The sequence below is a fragment of the Macrobrachium rosenbergii genome, chromosome 52 (assembly GCF_040412425.1).
Source record: "Macrobrachium rosenbergii isolate ZJJX-2024 chromosome 52, ASM4041242v1, whole genome shotgun sequence".
Classification (NCBI taxonomy): Eukaryota; Metazoa; Arthropoda; class Malacostraca; order Decapoda; family Palaemonidae; genus Macrobrachium; species Macrobrachium rosenbergii.
In genome coordinates this window covers 887,694-905,144 of record NC_089792.1, presented here as the reverse complement: position 1 = coordinate 905,144, position 17,451 = coordinate 887,694, and positions in this window count along the sequence as shown.

Here is a 17,451-nt window from a genome sequence, read left to right as displayed (position 1 = left end):
TTTCTAAGGTTTTAATCTAATATTTTTGATATCTAAACGATTACTATGTTTTTCAAATCCGCATCTCTTCTGATTTTGTCCTTCCTAATTTAACTATGCTGTGTTTGTAATATTCCTACATCAACTTACTTGGTATTTGATTAGAATTTTGATAATCTTAGAAAAATGATTCTTGAGGAGGGTGGGAATTACCTAGTATCTTTCTCTTTAAATATAGTCTGGTCATAATTTGATTAGGTGATTAATTACTAAGCAAAGAAGAGGCTTTTCGACCTAATTAAAAATTTGATAATTTTAGTCAAATGATTCTTGAGGAGGGTGGGAATTACCTAGTACTTTTCTCTTTAAATATAATCTTGGCCATATTTTAATTAGGTGATTAATTACTTAGCAAAGAAGAGTCTTTTTGACCTAATATCTTTTTTGGAAAATCATTATTTTTATCTTATGCTTTTCTTAGCTGTCCACCTCCTTTAGCAAAACGTTGATCCAATTTCAACCTTTCGCGTAAGAATATATCTTTCGGGGAAGGTCTGCGCACGTCCAGAAATGTGAATATACAATACTACTACTACTACTACTACTACTACTACTACTACTACTACTACTACTAATAATAATAATAATAATAATAATAATAATAATAATAATAATAATAATAATACAAGATCGTCATTAAAACGAGAGAATCTCAATACATATTCCCCTCATCATGAAAAACAGTTTTTCAGCGACACTGCATCTTCAAGAAGGAGAGTGACGTCTCTCTCTCTCTCTCTCTCTCTCTCTCTCTCTCTCTCTCTCTCTCTCTCCCCCTTCCTTGTTTGTTATGCAAATCAGATCCGTTTTAAGATCTGTCATTTATTTCCCTTTCTTCTTTGACACAACTCAGTGGACAGCGTTCGAAGCGGAGGTCACGAGTTAATGGAAGAAGGACCTCGCCTGAAGCAACGTCTCATTTTCTGGTCTTCCGAAGACTGTTTTAAACAGCAAAGTTTGTACGTGGTAATAAGTAAATGTGTAATATATATACATATAATATTATATGATATATACTTTCTATATATCTTATATGGAAAAATAAATATCCGCCATATATGTATACATATATAAATATATAAAATATATATATATATATACAATATATATATATAATATATATATATAACCAGTTGGTTATATAGCCATATAAAATATAATATCTAATCCTTCAGGCCAGCCCTATATAAAAATCAGCTTTTTTCAGTGATCTTAAATGGTTAAAATAAAGTCCGCAGTAGTATGCATGTAACAGTAGTATATTGCTATATACAGGAAGCTTTCCCAACTTGATCAGTTGGCCTTTCAGCCCGAATAAACACATCTTTGAAAATAGAAAAAGCCTTGCTATTCTTTCAGATAACTCCGGAATTGCTCAGTTTTGATGTCATATATACACGTAACACGTTCTTTTGTGAATTTCTTGAAGGTCAAAGTGATCTTCTACGGTGCTACTGAAGATGGAACAGCAACATAAAAAAAGTATAGAATCTGAGTTAGGTGGTGAAGTTTCGAAGCTTGTTCAGATGCGTTACGATGACGCCATGAAAACGTTCTCAAAAGCATTGCTGGCCCATGGTGGCGTGGTCTCTGCAGTTATCGGTTTGTCAATTTTGATACAATGGTTTTTGGTTTTCTGTCCGTCCGGACTTTATTCTGTCCGCACTTTTTTCTGTCCGGACTTTTTCTGTCCACTTTTTCTGAGGCTAGAGGGCCGTAAATTAGTGTGTTGATCCATCCCCACTAATCATCAAACATACCAAATTACAACTCTCTAGCCTCAGTAGTTTTTATTTTATTTAAGCTTAAAGTTAGCCATAATCGTGTTTCTGGCAACAATATAGGATAGGCCACCACCGGCCGTGGTTAAAGTTTCATGGTCCGCGGCTCATAATACTGAAACTACCGAAAGATAGATCTATTTTCGGTGTCTTGATTATACTCTGTATCGGCTGTACAGAAAACTCGATTGCACCGAAGAAACTTCGGCGCAGTTTTTACTCTTGATAAATAATGAAGTATTATCGTGTTGTAAATGGAGGTAAATCTTCCTCCGAAATAATGTTGAAATGTAATTTGTACATTTGTACATAAAACCCAAGGTCTAAAGTATTCTCTAGACCTTCTTAAATTCCGTGCATAGCTATGAGTTGCATGAGGCAACTCGAACTAATGTTTGTTCGTCCATCGTTCGTACATAACACAAATATACATATTCATATGCCCGAAACCCGATTACTCAACACAACACAAAAATGAAATCCCATACGATCTACGGAGACTCCTTCCGACCGTATAGTAACGCTGATTACAGGAAGGTCTTTATGGCCACTTTCCATTTATGGGACGCCGCCCCGGGAATTTTCTATGAGGCAATTCTTCATCTCTTTTGTTTTCCATCATCTATTGTTCTTTGCCGTCTCATTTATCTGCGGTTCGGTCGTTGTTGTGGGGTGATCTATTGTTATTGCTGCTGCTTCTTTTTTGTTGTTTTTTTCTTGTTGTTGTTGTTGTCGTTTACATTGTTATTCTTAGGTCACAGAGATTGTTTACACATTATAATGATTCCGTCGTTAAATGTCAAAGTTATACTGAAATGATCAACTGTACAGTAATTACTATTACTATCCACCTGTATTTATTTACAAAGTGATCCATTAACTTAACCATTACAATTTATTATTATTATTATTATTCAAAGATGATCCATTAGGCCATTGACTTGATTCAACTTCAAATTTTATTAATTATTATTATTATTATTATTATTATTATATTATTATTATTATTATTCAATATTGAACCCTCAGAAGATTGAACCTTCCAAGGAATTATTATTATTATTATTATTATTATTATTATTATTATTATTATTATTATTATTCAGGAGATGAACCCTATTCATACGGACAAGCCCACCACAGGGCCAATGAAATTCAAGCTTCCAAAGAATTATTATTATTATTATTATTATTATTATTATTATTACGTTATTATTATTATTATTATTATTATTATTCAGGAGATGAACCCTATTCATATGGAGCTTCCAAAGAAGCTTCCAAAGAATTATTATTATTATTATTATTATTTATTATTATTATTATATTATTATTATTATTATTATTATTATTAACCCTAATCATATGGACCAAGCCCACCACAGGGGCCACTGACTCGAAATTCAAGCTTCCAAAGAATATTATGGTGTACATTAGGAATAAGTCAGAGGAGGTAAAGGGAAATAAAGAAAGGTCAAAGGATATTGCTTAATCATTATAATGACCCCATATTCAAATGTCAAAATCATTCTGAAATGATCTATTGTCTAGCAATTAATGTCCATTTTGCATTTATTTACAAAGCCTTCCATTGACTTAATCATTACAAGGAAAAAGTAATTACATAAAAAAGATAAAAATAATTTCTCCACATATAACAATTCATTTAATTTTACATCCCAAACAAACATTTGTTCTTGCAACATATTTTAAACGTTGAGAATTTGCATGGCGATTTGATAGTTGCACAATTGCTTTTATGATTTAGAATTATAACAATTCTTGATGGGATGTTGTTAGGTTAAAAAAAATAACCTTTTGCCCTGATCAGAGGTTAACAGAAGGTGGCTATGTGAAATCATACCCAATGCATCCTTTATTAAACTGTTAAACATTTGCAACACAAAGATATTGAGAGAGAGAGAGAGAGAGAGAGAGAGAGAGAGAGAGAGAGAGAGAGACCTTACCTTACAGACCTTACAATTCGTTCGGGTTGCCCCAGGTCCCTCAGTGTGAGGCACCTTTGATGTCTACCAGAGAGTTGCAACGCATCTTCCGGTATATTTTGCATCTTCCAGTCTTGGATGGTCTGGGATGCATCTTAGATATTTGTCGAGCTTATTCTTAAACACATCTACGCTCACTCCTGTTATGTTCCTCAGATGAGCTGGTAGCGCATTGAATAGACGCTGCATTATCGATGCTGGTGCGTGGTGGATTAATGTCCTGTGTGCTTTCCTTAATTTTCCTGGTATAGTTTTTTGGCACTATTAATCTACCTCTGCTTGCTCTTTTGATAATTTTAGTTCCATGATGTTTTCGGTAATTCCTTCTATCTGTTTCCATGCTTGAATTACCATGTAGCGTTCTCTTCCCTTTCAAGACTATATAAATTTAAGAATTGTAGTCTTTCCCAGTAGTCAAGGTCCTTAACTTCTTCTATTCTAGCTGTAATGACCTTTGTACACTTGTCTATTTGTGCAATATCCTTTTTGGTAGTGTGGGTACCATATTATATTGCAATATTCAAATGGACTACGTACGTATTGTTTTATAAAGCATAATCATGTGTTCAGCTTTTCTAGTTTTGAAGTGCCGGAACAACATTCCCATTTTTGCTTTGCATTTTTGCCAATAGAATTGCTATTTGATCATTGCATAACATATTCTATTCAACATCACACCAAGGTCTTTAACTCTTCCTTGTTTGTGATTGTCTCATTATTAGGTCCTTTATATGCATATAGCATTCCTACTTTATCACCATAGTTCATTGATTCAAATTTATCAGAGTTAAATACCATCCTATTTATCTCTGCCCATTTATATATTTTGTTTAGGTCTCTTTGTAGCGAGTTCCTATCTTCATCACAAGCAATTTCTCTACTTATTCTTGTGTCATCTGCGAAACTTCTTACTACTGAGTCCTTAACATTACTGTCTATGTCTGCAATCATAATCACAAACAGCAATGCAGCTAACACTGTACCCTGTGGTACACCGGATATTACCAGCTTCATCCGATTTCTCATCGTTTGCAATCACTATCTGTTTTCTATTTTGCAAAAATTCTTTTATCCATCTTCCTACTTTGTCAACAATGTTATGTTTTCTAATTTTTTCGCTAATATATTATGATCTACCTTGTCAAAAGCTTTTTGCAAAGTCTAGGTAAACCACATCTGTATCTTTTTCATTTATCATATTTTTATATATGCTTTCATGGTGGACTAACAGTTGGGTTTGAGTACTTTTTCCAAACAAAACCATGTTGTCCTATATTGAACAATCTATTTTTCATTAAATGTTTCATTATATTTTTTTCATTACCCTTTCATATACTTTCATAATATGAGATGTCAGACTCACAGGCCTATAATTACTTGCCTCTAGTCTTGAACCACTTTTTGAAAGTAGGAGTAATATATGCTAATTTATGTTCATCATAAATCTTGCCTGTATCTATACTTTGCCTTAATAATATTGCTAGCGGCTTTGCGATTGAATGAACCACTTTCTTTAACAATATGGCAGGTACTCCATCTGGTCCTGCTGCTGATCCATTTTTAATTTCATTAATAGCCTGCACAATATCGGCTTCTGTAATATCTATATCTGATAAGTATTCAGTATTTTCATCTCTTATTTCTGTATCATTATCTTCATTGTCAATTCTAGGTGTAAATTCACTCTTATATCTTTCTGCTAATATGTTACATATTTCCTTTTTTTCGTTAATCGCCCAATTCTTAGAGGGCCTATTTCTACTCTTATTTTATTCATCTTTTTGCATATGAATAAAAATTTTAGGTTTTGCTTGATATTTTGTAGTGTCATTTCTTCTAGGTTCCATTTTTCATTTTCTTTTGATTGTATAATCTTTTGTTCTGCATTTTCTATCTTACTTTTTAGTTCCATCACTTTCCATGCATTCTTTTCTTTTGCAAGAGCTTTTTTCCACTTTCTAATTTTCTGGAACAAGATCCTTCTGTCTCTTGGAATTCGTGACTGATGCTTACTTTTTTTCTTCGGTATATATTTTCCACTATTTCCTCTAATATTTTATATAATATATCAGTATTTACCTGTATATCATCACTTACAAATATGTTTTCCCATTCTTTGTTTAATTCTTCATTTATTTTTGACCAATTTATATTCTTACTATAGAAATTGTATTTTTCCATATCCTTCCCATTTTTTCGTCTTCTTGCTTTTCTTTGTTTTCGTATGTTCTGGAACGGACTGTTAATTCTATGACATTATGGTCCGAAATACTCGTGTTATATACTATTATTTCTTTAACATAGTTCACCTCATTCACAAATACTAGGTCTAAAATATTATCCTTTCTTGTTGGTAGGTGATTTATTTGCTGAATGTTATGTTCTAGTAGCATATCTAATAGCTTTTCAAATTGCCTCTTATCTTCTGCACTACTATTGCTCTCTTTTTATATGTATAAATACAACCACAGTCTCTATTCGTTCTTTCCATTCTACAAAAAGAAAGTTAAAGTCTCCGGTTAGGAGTATAGTCCAGTCCTTGTGATTTCTACATATTTCATCCAGTTTTTCAATTATTATGTCAAACTCTTTAGTATTAGGGGGCTATATATTACAATGTTCACTAATTTTTCAGATTCAAATTCTACCGCTATTAATTCACATTCTGTGTTACTATATTTCTCACAGATTTTTCCTTGATTGGCATCTCTCCCATATATCGGCGTTCCCCCTTGATTTCTATTTTTTCTATCTGATCTATAAGTTTGGAAACCCTTTATCTGGTCATCATTACCAGTCTCTTGGGAATACCAGGTTTCACTTATATTCAATATTTCTATTTTTTTCATTTTGGGTTAGTTCTTCTAAGAACTCTATCTTTCTTTTGAGTTACTCAAAACTAGACCCTCTGCTCGTTCATCACTATGATTGTTTGCATATTATCTCCATTATCTAATATGGGTAATAATAAGGATTTTCCCATGTCTCTTTCCTGTTCTGATATGTTGATCTTTTTTTCATTTCCAGAAATTCGTACATTAAAAATCCAACTTTTCCATTATATTTGTTCTTCCAGCTTCATATTTATTCACTTTGTGCATAAACCTGCACTTATCTCCATATCTGCACCATCCCTTGCATCATAGATACATTGCTTGTTCCTTGTGCTATATCTAGGTGCTGATGGCTCATATCGTGGTGCTGACTTTTTCATAATGTGTTGTTGGCTTGCTTTTTGCCTTCATCACATGATCTTTGTTCTTTTCTTTATTTGTTTCATTTTTTCCTTGGTTTTTATATGTATTTTATTTTTTTGATTTTGATTTTGGTCTTTCATGGCTACAGGATGCATGTACCTACATTTCTTATTAAACCTACATCCATTTCCTTCTTTCCAGTTTCTACATATTTTTGGATGTAGATCTCTGCATTCCTCTTCATAGCCATCTAGATATGCACATTTGCCATAGATCTCATAATTGTGACATATCTTGGGATGTTTGTAAATAACATCTTTCACCAAACCTGCAATTCCCTCTTTTCAAAAGGGTGCATACTGTGTCTTTCTTTTTTTCTTTTTTTTTTTTTGTTCATTCCCCCTCAGTATGGAGATCCGGTACAACCTCTTTTGGGATTTTATTTTGATTTATCAGGTCATAATTTATTTCTTCATATGTATGTTGCTGTATTGCCTCATATGTAGAATCTATGAGTTTCTCTGCATCCATACTATTATCCTGTTCTTTGTTTTCATTAATCTTTTCTCTCTCTTCAGTCTTATTTTCTTCTCTATTTTCCTCTTCTTCCTCTTCTTCATCTTCTTCATCTTCTTCATCCTCCACAATCTGTACATTAAGTCTTGATTTAATGACCTTGTCTATCCATACTAGACATGTTGAGCAAAATATTTTTGTGTCCTTATTTCTATTTTGCTCAACTTCAGCACATGACGGGTGTGTCGGTACGTGGCAAGCATAGCATTTCCTAATCAGGTTTTGTGGATTTACAATGCTATACCACACTCTACATAGTTTACATGCTTTAGGCATCCGTTTGCCTATTGCATCAATCAATATATTCACTAATTCCACCTTACTTATTTTCTTTGATGGAATGTGTTGATTTTTGTAGATTTTCTTTATAAGTCTTTTGATAACTTGAACTTTCATTGGTATCTCTTCTATTATTTTCATTATATTTTCTACAGATTTGCTCCAGCTTGAAGGATCGTATCCTTTCAATATGTCTGTGAATGATTTCACATCTTTTTGGTCAATGCTGCAATTAATCTCCATGATCAGCAAACCAAGTTCCTTCCTGCCAATTCATCGTATTGAATATCACCGATGCAAGCTAGATTTCGCCACCTTTTGCCACTGTTGGCTGATTCCTCCATGATTTTCTGATTTTATTAATTCACTCGTAGACAACTTATTAGACGGTTTTTCGCTCTAATCTGATATTAAGCTAATCACCGATAGTTCACGAACACTTTTAGCTATATTTCATTCGCTAATTGTATGTAAGACGCGTATTATCGGGTAGATTATCCAGACCATGAACGATTACGTCTCACCGAGAGAATGTCACATCACAGAGAGAGAGAGAGAGAGAGAGAGAGAGAGAGAGAGAGAGAGAGAGGGAAGTACATTGCTGACTACAAAATTTTTCTAGAGCTGAAACCCAATTTGTAAGAATTGAACCACTTTTTTTACAAGCTGCAGTGAAAATTAACTATTTTTCAAGCAGTTTCGAGCACTTTTAGGCACGCCCAGAGAGAGAGAGAGAGAGAGAGAGAGAGAGAGAGAGAGAGAGAGAGAGAGAGAGAGAGGAAAGTACATAACTGAATACAAAATTTTCTGAAACTGAAACCCAATTTGTAAAAAAAGGTAATCCTTTTTACAAATCGTGATAAAAATGACCCATTTTTCAAGCTGTTTAGAGTAGTTTTACACATGTTCAGAGAGAGAGAGAGAGAGAGAGAGAGAGAGAGAGAGAGAGAGAGAGGAGGCATTTATGGAATTCATTGAAGTATAAATTAGAAGTAGTATGGGAATTAAATACAGGGATTACCCATGCTATGGTTTGTGATGGGCAGGTATCCAAGCACCAACCTTATAAAGTGTATGCAGGTAACGAAATACAATCATCACGTATCATAATTATGGAGGTAATTTAAGTAATTATCCGCTCCACCCATACTCCCCACCAACTCTCCCCATCCCCACCACTCTCTCTCTCTCTCTCTGTATGTATCAGGTGCAAATGAAAATGCTTTCTAATCGATTTTAACGTTATTATGGAAATTAAAAACTTAATGTAAGTGTATGTAATGCGAGTTTTAATAATGTTTTATTCAAATGAATATATATAATATATATATATATATATATATATATATATATATATATATATATATATATATATATATAAATCTTTCATCTTGAATAAAATGTTATATAAAAGCCAACATATATATACTGTATATTTATACATATGTATAACTATATATCTATATATATAATTAATCTTATATATATATGTATATATATATATATATATATAGATATATATATATATATGTATATATATATATATATATATGTATATATATATATATATGTTTAAAATATATATATATAGAGATATATATATATATATATATATATATATATATATATATATATATATATATTGGCCCATATATATATATGTTATATTTTATATAATTATATATATATATATAAAGAAAGAGAGAGAGAATTCTTTATTTACATTCAACACAATGTTAACGAAAGAATTGTTGATGTTAATATGATAATCACATTGTTGATAATAAATAAACAAAATATAAATAAAAAAATCTGTATACAGTATATTCAGAATTTTTTATTTATATTCAACATAATGATAACGAAGAAATGTTGTTATTGTTAAAACAAGAATATTAGATTGTTGATTATAATAAATTTAGTGGTAAAGAGTCCCTGGAACAATGCTGAAATTTACAGTCGCAATTGCCGCGGTACGAATCCCACCAATCACTGGTGGCTTGGGGATGGCGCCATTGCATAAACCCGGTAGCCCGCCAACCTAGCGGTCTGAAAACTCGAGAGGGTTAATAAGAAAATAGGTATCATCCCTCGGGCTGGGGGGGTTAAACAGTGGGCCTAGCGACACACTGGCAACGTGTCTTAGGCAACGGGACTTCTCCCACTGGCAGTCAGCCTGAGAAACCGGAGTTCAGCGCCGGCCCTGTGAGCATTACGAGACCCAGGAGGACTTTAACTTTATGCGAGACACATCAAAATCAACATCTACGAAGTGAGGATCCCTTGGAAGTAGTTTATGTAAACAACGTAATTCCCATCAATATAAAGTAGGCTCTCCAGTTCTGTTGTGATTTGCTAAGATATCTATGCAAACGTTGTCTTAACCCTGGATAAACAACGGCTTTGTTTACGGTGTTTAAACACCCGGATACAGTAGAGTTTGTGTAAATTTAACAACGGTTTCCCCTGGAAATCACTAAGGTAAATATGACCTCTAAGGGAAACTGTACTATTGTTATTATTATTATTCAGAAGATGAACCCCGTTCATACGGAACAAGCCCACCAAAGGGGCCATTGACTTGAAATTCAAGCTTCCAAAGAATATTATGGTGTTCATTCGAAAGAAGCAACAGAAGGTAACTGAAAATACAGAAAGAGGAGACCAGTTATTAGAAAAACTGATAAATTAAGAAATAAATAAATAAATAAATAAAAATGTGAAATATTAAAACATAAGGAGAATTGCATTAGGGCAGTAATGCATTGCACCTTCGCTTGAACTTCTGAAGTTCCAATTGCACGACATCCTCAGAAGGGAGGCTGTTCCACAGTCCAACGGTGCGAGGAATTAAGGGCCTCTGGAACTGAGAAGTTCGACAGCGAGGCATATTTACTGCATATTGGTAGTGCTGTTCAAACAAGAGACCATCCGTCTATGGTCCCAGTCATAACTGCCAATGTTAGGAAACAGAAACCTGCTACCACCACGAAGTAGACACATAAATATCTCTGTGGAATGTGGATTGCTCTTGGGAAAAGGACTTTGTTATTCCCGGGGTAATCAGTAACTCTTACAATAAACAACCCTTTACATCCTTTAAATTATTAAAATAAATAATTTCCAACACGTTTCCATTTTTGTGGTAAAACCATATAATTTCGGATTGTTTTAAAGGCATTAATTCTCTGTTTAATTGGAAGTGGAAATATATCAGAAAATCTGTAGTTATAAATGTTCAAATGAGAGAGAGAGAGAGAGAGAGAGAGAGAGAGAGAGAGAGAGAGAGAGAGAGAGAGAGAGAGAGAGAGAGAGAGAAAATCTAATCTATTATAAGATGAATTAAAAAATATATTGATTTTTCGATGCATTTTACATCAGATCATTAATTTTCATGGGAGATAATTAAAATTCTGAAGTACGCTACCCACATTCAGCTAATTTTACGAAAATCGACTCGATATAGTCCACTAAATAATTTTGCAAATTATTATATAAATTCTAATAAACCTTTTTTTGTCATTTCAAATAACTATGAATACAGCCCACTTTCCGGGCATCAAGTGTACGTATCTATGAGCCAGCAATTGCATGCAGTCAAAACAGTCATAAAATTCTAAATAGGTTCGTTATGGGCTTGATGACATCTGTATTATGCAGACACAAAATTGCGAGCATCATGAGTTTATTTATGAGTGGGAGGGTCGCGTAGTAAAACTACTCCTATATGTGTTTGCTCTGAATATAGAAATAATATATTTCTACTACTGGTGTAATAAATTTTCTTCATTTCATGGAACAACGTGCATTTCATTCATAATTTTTGTATTTAATTATATTCTTTTAATTATATTGCATTTAATTATATTATTTTCTTCTCCAGAAACATAGGTCAAGATTGATTCAAATGTCTGATATTTTTGAGACTGAGAGATTTTGAAGTTTGTTTGTATATATCAGTCTGCATTTTCTTTAGTAAAATCACGAAATACGAAATACTTGAAATAAATTGGAACAAAAAATCAAACAGAAAAATCTGAAATTAAAGTGAACAGAAAAATCAGAGGAACACGAACAGAAAAATCTGAAAAAATTTTGAACACGAACATGAAAATCTTAAATAAATTGGAACACAAAATAAAACTGAAAAAAATTTTTAGAACAACAGAAAAATCTGAAATAAACTGGAACACGAACAGAAAAATCTGAAATAAATTGTAATACGAACAGAAAAATCTGAAATAAATTGTAATACGAACAGGAAAATCTGAAACAAATTGTAATAACCAGAAAAGAAAAAAATTGTAACATGAACAAAAAAATCTGAAATGTATTGGAGCACGAACAGAAAAATCTGAAATAAATTGGAAAATAATGACAAAAAGTCTGAAATAAATTGTAACATGAACAGAAAAATCTGAAGTAAATTAGATAATGAACAAAAATCTGAAATAAATTTGAACACGAAGAGAAAAATCTGAAATAAATTGGAACATGAACAGAAAAATCTGAAAAAAAATTGTAACACGAACAGAAAACCCTGAAATGAATTGGAACACGAACAGGAAAGTCTGAAACAGATTCATAACCGAATTCAAATTCAGTTATGCCACTCAAAGAGAAAGCGCATTAGTGTCCACAGCTATTAAATCCCTTGAATGGGCTTATCAATCACCGAAGGATTTTGAATGAGGCAATCGAGAGTTGAATAAAGCCAAGTTAAGTCGATTCTGAGAAATGGAGTTGCATACCATGGAGTAGATATTATACGAAAACCATCGTAGAAATTATGAATGGGTCCCACGATATGTGATTATAAGCCAAATCGTAGACATTATAGGAAAATGAAACCATCGACCATCGCTTTATACTATCGCAGAAATTATGATACCCACGATATTTTCCTAAACTGACTGGCTTTTAGTTTATGATATATTCCCTGCTTTGAAGGTAGAAAGTTGTGAATCGAAATAGAAGTGATTCTGCTTACCATACTATAAACCATCGTAGAATTTATGAATGGGACCCACGACAAGTGATTATCTACATTTTCCTAAATCGACTGGCTTTTAGATATATTTAGGAAGTTGTGAATGAATAAAAAGAAAACAATATGGAAATGTCTAAAGTTACTAGAAAAACATTGCAAAAAAAAATATAAAGAATTAAAATACCTGTCTAACAAATAATATATTGCTTCTACAAAGTAAACTCTGCAGAAAAAAAAATACTTCTCCGATGATGAGACTGATTATAAATTATGCAATTTAAAATTCACGACGTTCCTGATAGATAAAAGTTTGCAATTATAAGTGAAAAAACGGGAAAATAAAAAAAAAGAGACGCCACACCAGAAAACTAATTATTACAAAACAGTAATTCATTACCATCACTCCGACGGGATCAAAAGAATTTATAATTAATCAGGAGGATACAAGGGAATTAATTTTTGGCATTTGGCCTCGCCAAGGTGTAAATGCCTTATGATATATATATATATATATACATATATATATATATATATATATATATATTTATATATATATAAATATAAATATAAGTATATATATATATATATATATATATATATATATATATATATATATATATATATATATTTATATTTATATATTATATACATATATATATATATATATATATATATATATATATATATATATATATATATATATATATAATATATATATATAATAAATATATATATATAATATATATATATATATATATATATATGTATATATACATATATATATATATATATATATATATATATATATATATATATATATATATATGACTTTTTTTATCACATCACCGTGATTCATATTCAATATGTATATGTAATATATTTTCGCACTTATATGTTACCGAAGGAATTTTTCATGATTTTTAGTGTATGCCAAGAACTCAGGCCGCGTGGGTTAAAATGCTATAATCCTGAGTGTCTTCTGGTTGGAGCTCACATGAAGAAACTTATTATCAACAAAATTGTATATGAAAAATATTATTTCGAGATGGTATATTAAAGGACATTTTTATATAATATATATATATATATATATATATATATATATATATATATATATATATATATATATATATATATATATATATATATATAGAATGAAACCTATATATATATATATATATAAAATATATATATATATAATATATGCGTGTGTGTGTATATATGTATCAATATGATTTTTGTCCCAAGGCAAAGTAATCCAGTGTAGAAGAAACTCTCGCTGTTTGATGGTATCTCATTTTGTATTTTTTTTTATATAAATAGAATGTAACCTATAATGTCAAAAATCTTATGACTTTTGCCCCAAGGCAAAGGCAGCTGCAGAAATGAAAAAATAAAAACACCTATAAAGTATAAAATAAAGTCTACTTGTGTGGCCATCGCCACTCTATTCATTCATTACACACAAAGATTCATGTATGAGAGATGACTGTAACTTGACAATCGAAATAAAGGAAGTTCCCTCAGAATTCTTCCCCGAAACCCGGACCATATAAATTGGCGAGACACCGATCCAAAATAAGATTTGATGCTCTGTGGTTGCAGCAGTGAAGCGAAATGCATCCTGATGATGAGATGAAGGCCCCTTTGCTTAACAGTGGTCGTAAAGTCTGGGATGATTACAACATCAGCGTCCTTAGCGGAAAGCATAGGATTTCATTAAGGGTAAGAGAATTTCACACTGATTATATCCCCGTAGAGAGCTAGTGCCGTCGGTGCACCTCACTGGGTGCTCTGTAGGCATTACTGAAGGCTCTTCGCAGCGTCCCTCGGGCCCCTAGCTGCAACCTCTTTCATTCCTTTTACTATACCTCCATTCACATAATTTTTCTTTCATCTTACTCTCCAGCTTGTCCTAACAATTGTTTCATAGTGCAATTGCGAGGTTTTCCTCCTGTTACATCTTCCAAACCTTTCTACTCTTAATATCCTTTTCAGCGCTGAATGGCCACATAGGTCCCAGTGCTTGGCTTTTGGCTTAAGCTCTACATTCCACTCCATTCCATTCCACACTGATTACATACCATTTGGAAAATTAATTTTCTTTCAATTCGTTATTTAGTAATTGCGCGCATGCGCTTGAAATTACGGTTGTAAAGCATATATATAGGAGTAGAATTTCATTCACAAAAGGAGAGTTTCATATTGATCACAGTTTGGAAAATTAATTTTCGTCCAGTTAGTTATTCGGACTTCCTAACGAACACCATATTCTTTGGAAGCTTGAATTTCAAGTCAATGGCCTCTTTGGTGGGCTTGTTCCATATGGATAGGTTTTGTCATGTGAATAATAATAATAATAATGTGAGAAATAAAAATCCACAATTATATAGTAAATATATTACTATGTAAAAAACCAAAGACTTTCGAACACCTGAACGGTGTTCCTCATCAGTGTTAACGTTAAAATGCAAAGAGAGGGTAGTTTTCTTATGAAATAGTTTTTAGAAATTGGGGCGGGCGAGAAGATAACAGCCCATCACGGAAGCGCTGGTTCGGGTGTTATGTAATACCAAATTCAACAGGCAGTTGCGCCAATCTCCTTGATCTTCGTACTTGCGATGTTGCATCTGCCTGCGCTGCATAGGTGCCATAGTCGGAACCATCCACAGGGACGTCGGCTATCTGGAGAGAGAGAGAGAGAGGGGGGAAGAAGAGCATCAGGGTTCACACGGTCAACGTCATTTTGAAATTAAAATGTTTAATGTAATGTTTGGCAATAAACCAGTTGACGAAAGGGTCTTCATTAGTAAATGACTTATTATCTTCAAACGATATTCCCAATTTATGGCAGCACCTTCAACTAATCTTCTCATAGAATCGTCACTTTTAAAAATAGTTCGTGCACCACCCCAATTAATTTTGTGGTCTAAATTAAAACTAAGCTACCAAAGCGCTCCCCTGTGCATGAAGATCATAGGCCCTTCTATGTTCCTAATCTACATCCAGTCCCCTACCACTCTCCCCGTAGTAACAACCATTGCAATCATAGCAGGGAACCTTGTAAACACCGCTGTTTCTCTTGGTGCTGTTATTATTCTTGGTAAGGGGTTTTGCCAAGGTGTTTTTATAGGTATAAACAATTTTATATCCTTTTGGTATTTATTCATAATCGCCCACTCTTGAGACTTCTTCTTCAAAGGGTAATGATACATGTTTCTTGTTACTTATTTCCTTATTAACATGGCCTATATAAAAGCTCCTTTTAGCACGGCTGATGGCGTCAGAAATAAAATGTTCCTGGGTATTTTAAAGACTAATCTATGACATGGGAGAGTTCTTCATCTAGAAATTGGGGTCGCATATACGGAGTGCTTTTAAAATTTGGTATTACATAACACCCGAACCAGCACTTCCGTGATGGGCTGTTATCTTCTCACCCCGCCCCCAATTTTTAAAAACTATTTCATAAGAAAACTACCTTCACTTTGCATTTTAACGTTAACACTGATGAGGAACACCGTTCAGGCGTTCGAAAGTCTTTGGTTTTTTTACATAGTAATATATTTACTATATAATTGTGGATTTTATTTCTCAGATTGTTTTTCAAAATGAAATTGTGAATCTATTAGCAATAATAATAATAATAATAATAATAATAATAATAATAATAATAATAATAATAATAATTAATAATAATAATAATAATTCTTTGGAAGCTTGAATTTCAGTCAGTGGCCCCTTTTAAGAATATAAATTTCATCTCCTGCACAATAATAATATTAATAATAATAATAATAATAATAATAATAATAATAATGAAGAAATTCACAAAAGTGAAAATGTAAATGTATTTAAAAAATATATATGAGATTGTGAATCTCATAGCAGTATTATTATTATTATTATTATTATTATTATTATTATTATTATTAGTAGTAGTAGTAGTAGTAGTAGTAGTAGTAGTAGTAGTAGCAGTAGTAGCAGTTGTAGTAGATGTTGAATATATATATACATCAAACAAACCAATACAAAATTCCAGTACATATCAGAGAACTCTTATATCTTTCCACCAGTTTGCTCTGAATAAATAACCTCAGATTCTTCTCTCATGTCGGCAAAATGGCGAAAAAAACCTTCGACATCCTAAAGATAAAAAAATAAAGAAATCCTTCCTCCGAGCATCCTTTCAAAGTTTCGAAGACCCGAAAGTCCTTCCTGCAGCAGGATGGCCCAGGAGGGTGGAGGGAGAGGGAGAGAGAGAGGAAAAGCTAAACTAACAAGGGATTTGAAATCCTTACAAAGTCCTTTTAGCTCCGGTGGCATTCCTTCGGTAATCGGATTAGTTCATAAATGGGACAGAGAAGTAAAGTAACAGATTGGCGACAGTTTCGTAAAAGGTTGGGGGGGGGGGGTGTGAGCGGGCGTTGCGATTTTGCCAAAATGATTTCGCCCGAAAAAGGGTCTTGTCCTCCGGAAGGCAGTGGTTCTTAACTTTTTCCAGTGTATGCATCCCTTTCAAATGAGCAGTCTGTTCTCGCACCCCTGAATTGCTGAAATAATAATAATAATAATAATAATAA